Below are 7,328 nucleotides of genomic sequence, written 5' to 3' on the forward strand. Positions count from 1 at the left end.
TGCCACTCCCACTTCCAAACTTGAATCAATCTGGGAGCTCCACCAAACACTGCCCATAATGGATAGCTGTTATGGTGTTTGACACACCTATGGCATAGTTGTTCCATTATGGCATTTGAAACCCAAATGGCACAAGATCAGTGTCACAGCAAACCCAGATTACCTCATCACACCAAATTGTCCAGAGTGCTATATGACTTAGAAGAATGTTCCTTCAACATATAGTAACAAAAGAGTAAAATATAACCTCTCTGGCCCAACTTTTAAATATAAGGGTCCTCCAGGAGGTCTTGTTGACTCTAAACAAGAGGCTTAAATAAAAAGAACCAAACAATCCACACAAGTCCTCAACCAAAATGAGAGCATCATCTTATAGACTCCAGCCACTTCATCCAACTCCAAAATGGAGACAAAAGCTTTGGTGTTATATGTTGTTGTCATGTGCCATCTAGTACCAACCCTATAAACAAAAGAACTATGATCCTCTTCTAAAGTCATAGAGTTTCCCAAGGCATGATTAGAAAGTGGATGCACTCCTGCTTCCAAGCCTGTTTTAATCAGTGAGATACACCAAACATTGTCAACCATGTGTAACCATTATGGCATTTTAGCACATCATTCTTGAAGTATCAAAGAAATCCAAAGTTACCCCAATACAGACAAAGGACAGAACAGTGCCCTGAGGCCCAAATACATTTTCAAAAACCCCATGGCCTGCACCTTGGGCTCTCATTGGCCAAAAAAGAGGCTTCTAGGCAACAAAATGCCCCAGAGCCAGCCCCAAGCCAGCACGGGGGGCGGGGGGAACCAAAAACAACAGCTCACCCCTCCAAGGCTACATGAGTTTCCAAAGACCCCAAATGAATCTTTACGTTAGCAGCCAAATAAATATATACACAGCCCAATATATTATTTCTCCCATTCACTAACCCATTGCCTCGCAGTAGTACCAACTCACAAGTGACACTTCAGTGAGTTTTCAGGGACTGGAAATCACACAGGAAGGGAGCTTGCCCATCTTTCTTCCACAGAAAAACTGTTAAATTAGAATCACTGGCCTTTGGGTTGGCAGCACAACTAGAGCTTTAAATATACATACATTTGTCATGCCATCAATGGACTACAACTCATAATGATCCTATGACAAACATGTCTGACCCTTGCCCTAACCTACATGATCTTCCTCATCTCTAATATGATTGCTACGATCACTGGGTCAATCGTCTTGTTGAAGATCTTCCTCTTTGACTTACCCTACACCTTTTCAGCATGATGTCTTTTTCCAAGGATTGGCCTCTCCTGACAACATGCCCAAAGTATGTGAGACAGAATTTGGCTGTCCTTGCCTCTAATAAATACCCTGGTTGCAGTTCTTTCAAGATAGACTTCTTTATTCTTTTGTCACTCCATGAGATATTCAGCACTCTTCTCCAACACACAATTCAATGTCAATTCTTCTGCCATCCTTAGTCATTGTCCAACATTCAGAAGCGTAGGAAGAAACTGAAAATACCATGGCTTGGATTAGGTGCACCTAAATCTTTATACTGATGTTCTTTAGCACTTTTTAGAAATCCTTGACAGTAGATTTTTCCCAATGCAACAGATCTTCTTTCTTTTTTAAAAATAAGACAATTCAAAGTTATTTTCTATTTCTGGAGGTCAGAAAAGCAAAATTAGTTATATAGAAATAATATAAAGATGTCAGCAGATATTTCCCCTCCAATCTTATTTTGCTCTTGCAAATAAGCACAGTAAAACAGACACCAATTCATAACTCAGTATCTAACATAGAATAAAAAATGGTTCTTCTAATAAAAAAATAAGAGAGAAGAATGAACTGGGGGGAGGGGTGGGCAGGGAGAAAAGTGCAACAATGAATGAATGGAAATCCAAAGTCTCTGTAAACTTTCATTAACACTAACGGGGGGGAAGCAGACACCAATTAAAAAGTTTGTACATAATAATTTAGTGACATTTGTAGGAAAAATTAAAATCAAAATCATTTGGTGGATGGACATAAGTAGACTCTTGACTCCATTTTAAAGTTCTAGCAGGGCCTTGAAAGGAGTGGCCACCAGCCCTAGTACTCTGTGCATTACACTCCCCAGCTGCAACAGGCAAGAAAACTATTTCTTCTTTAGCAATATTAAGAAGAGAAATATAGAAAAGACAATCTTAATATAGAAAAACAATTTGTAGTAAATCTGCCTTTTAAGCATTGCAGTTTGCCTTTCCACCCTGCAGTCTACAGTATCACTCTCTTCCATTAACAAAATTATTAGAAACTCTGACCTTGTATCAAAGATGACCTTTTCAAAGAATAAGAGAAAACTTTGTTTTACATTTTAATTGACTCACTGCCAAGTTTGCTCTGAATTAAAGACTCTCTCTTCCCCCCATTAATTTGCATACAATCATTCACATACATTGTGTTTCAATTATGTAAGTTGTGTTTGATACAATAATTCATATACATTGTGCATAATTAATATTGATCCATATATTATATCACCTCAACAACAAGGTATTCATAAAATATGACACAACGTGGAAGAGTCTAGAGGGTATTATGCTGAGTGAAATAATTCAGTCACAAAAAAACAAGTAATACACGGTGAAAGATCACTATTATAAAAACAGGATACTCGAACAAGATTTGTATTAAAGTTCAAGGAAGAGGAAAGGGGGAAAGAGTGAATGGGAAAAGGAAGAAAGGAAAATTCATTAGGAAAGCAGAGGTTAGTGGGTGAGGGCAAAAAGGAATAAGAAAGACACAATGACAATACATCTTTTGATTGTTCCTACCATAGATACTGATTGTGAATCTAAGTAAGAGAAAGTTTTGACAAGTTTAGATTTTTCTCCTTCTATCATGACGTTGCCTTTTGATCCAATAGTGAGGAATTTTATTTTCTTAATGTTGAGGTAATTCATACTGAAAGCTATATAGCCTTCCTTTAATCTTCTGCAACAAGTGCTTCAAGCCCTCTTCACTTTCTACAAGTAAGGTTGTGACATCTAAATAGCATAGGTTCTTGATCCTCCAATGCTGATGCCACCATCTTCCTCACACAATCCAACTTCTAAAATTATTTCCTCAGCATAAAGATTGAGTAGACATGGAGAAAGGGTATAATCTTGATGCACATCTTTCTTGATTTTAAGCCTTGCAATGTTCCCTTGTTCCATTTAGATAATAGCTTCTTGGTTCTAAGTATAGGTTTCACATGGGCATAATTAAGTAATCTGTTAGTCCCATTTTCCTCAATATTACCCATAATTTATTATGATTTGCATAGTCAAATGTCTTTGTATATTTTTAAAAACACAAGTGAAAAGCTTTAGAGTATTCTGTACTTTTAGTCAAGATCCACCTGACATCAGCCGGGATATCCCTTTTTCCATGACCTCTTCTGAATCCATCTTGAATTTCTGGCAATTCCTCGTCCGTGTACTGTTCAGCAAGAAGGAATGATATTCAAGAAGATTTTTACTTGCATGTTATATTCCAATGATATTAGTTGGTAATTTCCACAATCTGTTAAATCACCTTTTATTGCAATGGGAACAACTATGGATCTCTTCTAGTCAATTAGTCAGATAGCTGCTTTCCAAATTTCTTGGCATAGACTATCATGTATAGGAATGAATCTCTATTGAAACAAGTTAAGTGGTATCCCATCAGTCCCTGGTGCCTTACTTTCTGCCTTCACTGCAGCTTGAACTTCATTACCATTGATCATATGCTACTAATTGGAATGTTTCATGTCAACCAACTCTTTTTGGTACAGTGACTATGTATTCCTTCCATTTCTTTTGATGTTTCCTGTATTATTCAAGATTTTGCTAAGTAGTTGTTGTTAGGCATCATTGAATCGAGTACTCAGGTTGAATCAAGTACCAAGTAGAGCTCTGGTGGCCTCGTTGTAAGAAGTTGCTCTGCAATCCCAAAAGCATGAAGTTTGGGGGTTTTTTATTTTATTTCTTTTTCTTTACTTGTGTGCTATTGAATTGGATCATACTGGCACAGGAGGAAATTGCCCCTCCTTCTCTAGAGGAGCATATGGTGTATTAGAACCCCCACAAGTTTGGATTTGCAGCACAGCTTCTTTGCCGCTAGGCCAGGAGAGCTCCCGAGGCATACAGTTTAATTCACCAGCTGCTCCATGGCAGAAGGATGGGCATTCTCCTCCTATGCAACTTACTGTCTCTGAAGACTTACTGGAAGGTCAGTTAAGTAACTACAAAAGTGTTGCCCATAGTGAACTAACTCACAAGGATAAATATTATATAAGACCTTTATTGTAGAAGGAGTATAAGGATCTGGGAAGGGTGGGATAGGCTGGAAGTAGAGGAATGTAAATGTGCATGGGGAAGAGGGGATTAATCATTGGGTTGTACAATTTGATGGGGGGTGAGGGAAATTGAAAGAATTTGTTCAAATTTGTATTAGAATTTTGTAAAGAAACTAGTGGGGAAAAAATTGCCCATGGAATTCTTCAACATTACCACTCAAGGTTTGCATTTTTTTTTCTTTAATTCTTTCAGCTGGAAAAATATCAGAGGTGTTTATCACTCTTAGTTTTCTATCTCCAGCTCTTTGCACATTTTGGGTATAATATTTAGCTCTGTATTCTCAAGCTGTTCTATGAAATCTTCTGCACATACTTTTTACTTCAGTATTTCTTCCCTTTATTTTGGCCTTTGTATATTCTATTAGCAATAATCGCACCTCGGCTAAATGTCACTGGCTACGATGTTGCCACTGCGCAAAGCTGGCCTCTGTACATTCTTTTTTAAAAACTTTTAAAGTAAATAACATTTTTAAGATTTCAAATACTCAAACTCAACACCTTCTATTTGAGTACTTAGACAAATTACAAAAGAAAATATATATGGCAAGGAAACAGATAAGCACATCTGAGAAATATATGTGAACCTTATTATATAACCAATGCTTACGGTTTTTTCCCTAAAATAGATTACCAATTGATCCTACTGTGTATAGGACCTCTTAGTGTCAAAAAATAACATCGCACATGCATGGAAAAGAAGTAATTTCTATTCCAGGTCATTAGAAATCCTTTGCTATAGAAGCAGAGGCTGATGGCAAAAACAGGTCTTTAGATGGAAAATCATAAGTAAATTGTGATTTCTTATGTTTTAGATTAGCTTTGTTTTGTGGGTTTTTTCCCCCTAAAGGAAAGATACACCATTAACAAAAAAACTCTTCTTGAGGAAGAAACTTTTCTGGATAAGCAGAGAAATTTCACTGTTCATTTTAAGAAATGTGTTTTGGTTTTTGTTCCTCTGTTGTTTCTTCTTATAAAATATCAAGGTAGAGACCCTAAAAGCATTCACAATGAGAATTAACCCTGAACTACCACAGGATCCTCCTCGACCAAGGACGGTTCCAGCATGTTTTTATTAGCCCTGCTTTTCATCCTGAAGTTGAAAGGACCATAGAGTTTGGCTGATTCTTTGGAGAAGGCAAATAATTTTCAATGATAGAGTTCTTCCTTCCACATGGACGTGATCAGCAGGCAGGACAGCACAACACCCTCGAGCGTGAGGAGACAGAGGCCAGCGATGACACAGCAGTCCAGGCCTCACACTCTCCTTCTCCAGACGCTCCATCTCCCAGGCGGCCACTGTGTTAGGATCCACAGTCACAGCCCCTGGGACCACGTAGGAAATGATCACCAGCAGGATCCCAGTGACCAAGAACAAGAGGGCGCTGATAAAACCATAGTCTACTGACTTCCCTGAAGACGTGGCTTCAGAACTTGTGCCATCTTCATCTTCAGATATCAAGGACTTGGCAGCCTTATGGGGCCACTCGTTTGGATTTTCCCAGCCCAGAGTTTCTCGGTGACTATTTCCTTTGGTGATAGGAGAGCTCCAGTTCCAGGACTCCGGGCTGATATTCTCATCTACGTATGTGAAAGAAGTTTCCAGTTCCTGACTGCAGCAGTTGCAAACTTGGCATTCTGTGTGGCTGTTCTCAGCGTTGGAAGGTCCTGGAGGGAAGGAGTCGGCTGAACACCACCACCGTGCAGAGAGGAGGAAGGGAGCGCAGGGGAAAGTTTCTGTTTTGACCTTTCCATCTCGGCTGTTATGGGTGTTGACGTGCAGTGTCTCTGACTGTAGAGGGGGGCACTGGTGGCTGCTTCATCCTCCTGGTCTTCAGGATGTCCTCCTGAGCTCCAGTCCACGATCCCATACAGGTCGGCCTGCTCACTCTTCTTAGCAAGCGCCTGGATGGAGCTCCATCAGAAGCAGTCAGACATCTTGTAGAGGTTTCTGGAAATCCTCCCTCCTGGGCCACTCGGTGCCTTTGGAGCACCAGCACCCGCTGGCCCCAGCGCGGCTCCACAGGAAAGTCCCAGGATCACCCTGCGCGGCCCTTGAAGCCTCTGCTCTCTGCTCCATGCGCCCTGCAGAGCCCGCTGAGCCCGGCCTCCTCCAAACATTCTAGTGCAAGTTTCAGAATCTCTTCTGACAACCGTTTAGTCTTGCCTTCTCCTTTGTTTTCTTTCTAATGACCTTTTGGTTTCTTCATGAATGATATATTTAATGATATCACACATCTCATCTAATATTCAATCATTCATGTTCAGTGCATCAAATCTATTCTTGGGATGGTTTTCAAATTCAGGCAGAGTAGACTCAAGGTCATATTTTTCTTATGGACTTCTTATGAACTTGTTTTCATTTTCTCCATCTTTATTCTGAACTTGCATCATGAGTCTGTTCCACAGTCAACCTCTCACCTTATTTTTACTGCTGGTATTGATTTTTTTCATCAACTCTTTCCACAGAAATATTTGTACCTTTTTAAATATATGAAGCTCTGGTAGGCTAGTGGATAAGTAGTTGTGCTGCCAACCCAAAGGCTGGTGGTTCAAATCTATGTGAGAAAGATGAGCAATTTCCTCCCATATGAATTATATCCTGTAAAAATCTGCTGGAGCTTCAGTTATGAGTTCCAATTCAAAGGCACATAAGATAGATAGATAGATAGATAGATAGATAGATAGATAGATAGATAGATAGATAGATAGATGATAGATAGTAGATAGATGTCTAGATATATAGATATATATGTTGTATTATATATGTTGTGTGATATATATGTTATATATATTGTGTTTTATATATATATATATATATGTTGTTTTACATGTTATATATTTTGTTGTTGTTATGTGCTGTCAAGTCACTTACAACTCATAGTGACCCTGTGTACAACAGCTCTGAACCCTGCTCTATCCTGAGCCAACCTTATTATCTCTGACACATCTACCCCACAGTCACTGAGTCAA

General features: G+C 39.2%; 1 pseudogene; it reads right to left on the minus strand.

Moving 5' to 3' along the window:
* Positions 1 to 5,372: 5,372 nt before the first annotated feature.
* On the minus strand, positions 5,373 to 6,435 carry LOC102856386 (annotated as a pseudogene).
* Between the last annotated feature and the right edge of the window lie 893 nt (positions 6,436 to 7,328).

This window comes from Elephantulus edwardii, unplaced genomic scaffold (assembly GCF_000299155.1).
Source record: "Elephantulus edwardii isolate Elephantulus edwardi_28Jun2011 unplaced genomic scaffold, EleEdw1.0 scaffold00188, whole genome shotgun sequence".
Taxonomy (NCBI): domain Eukaryota; kingdom Metazoa; phylum Chordata; class Mammalia; order Macroscelidea; family Macroscelididae; genus Elephantulus; species Elephantulus edwardii.